We start from the raw sequence: 1,081 nt of genomic DNA, 5'->3' as shown, positions 1-1,081 counted from the left end.
GCAACACAATTCTCTCTTCCAGGGTGTACTATCTGTTTTGCACTGAACTTTCAAAATATATATATATTTTTTTTTTGAGATGCAGTTTCGCTCTTGTTGCCCAGAACTGGAGTGCAATGGTGCAAGCTCGGCTCACCGCAACCTCCGCCTCCCGGGCTCAAGCGATTCTCCTGCCTCAGCCTCCCGAATAGCTGGGATTACAGGCATGCACCACCAGGCCTGACTAATTTTGTATTTTTAGTAGAGATGGGGTTTCTCCATGTTAGTCAGGCTGGTCTCAAACTCCCAACCTCAGATGATCCACCCACCTCGGCCTCCCAAAGTGCTGGGATTACAGGCATGAGTCATCGTGCCTGACCCAAAATATTCTTTTTCTTTTGCAATAAATTGCCCTATACCTCATCTCCTTTGCTGTTCAGTTTACATTCTTTTAAACTAAGAAGACAAGAACTGACATCTTAACGTCAGTCATCAACAATCATGGTGAATGGTCTTTTCGACGTGCTGTTAGATTCAATTTGCTAGTATTTTGTTGAGGATTTTGGATCTTGTTCATCAGGAATCTTGGCCTATAGTGTTCTTTTTTGTTGTTGTATCCTTGTCTGGTTTGGGTATCAGGGTAATGGTGGCCTTATAGAGTAAATTTGGAACTGTTCCCTCCTCTTCAGTCTTTTGGAAGAGTTTAAGTAGATTAATATTGGTTCTTCTTTAAATGTGTAGTAGAGTTCAGCAGGAAGCAAACAGCGTGTGCCTTCAGCTCGTGGAGCAGAGGGTCCTGTCTCAGTGCACGCACCGCGCTTGGCATGGAGCTGGCCTCACACTGCACTGGCAGCATTAATTATTCCATTCTTTGGACTTTGCTCTCTTATATTTGCCTTTTGTAGAAGACTGAGAAGTAAAAAAAGAAATAACACTGGACTCACCTCCGTGAGCTAATTTCAAAAACTTTCTGCTCACAAAGTAAAAACCCTTTCGTATTTAGAACAAGGAGATTCAACCTAATCAGAAGTCTTTCCTAAAATCACCCTCACTAGACTATAACAACTTCCTTTTTTTTTTTCTTTTTTTTTTTTTTTTTTTT

This window comes from Cebus imitator, unplaced genomic scaffold (genome assembly GCF_001604975.1).
Source record: "Cebus imitator isolate Cc_AM_T3 unplaced genomic scaffold, Cebus_imitator-1.0 Scaffold169, whole genome shotgun sequence".
NCBI classification, from domain to species: Eukaryota; Metazoa; Chordata; class Mammalia; order Primates; family Cebidae; genus Cebus; species Cebus imitator.
This window is presented reverse-complemented; position numbering follows the sequence as displayed.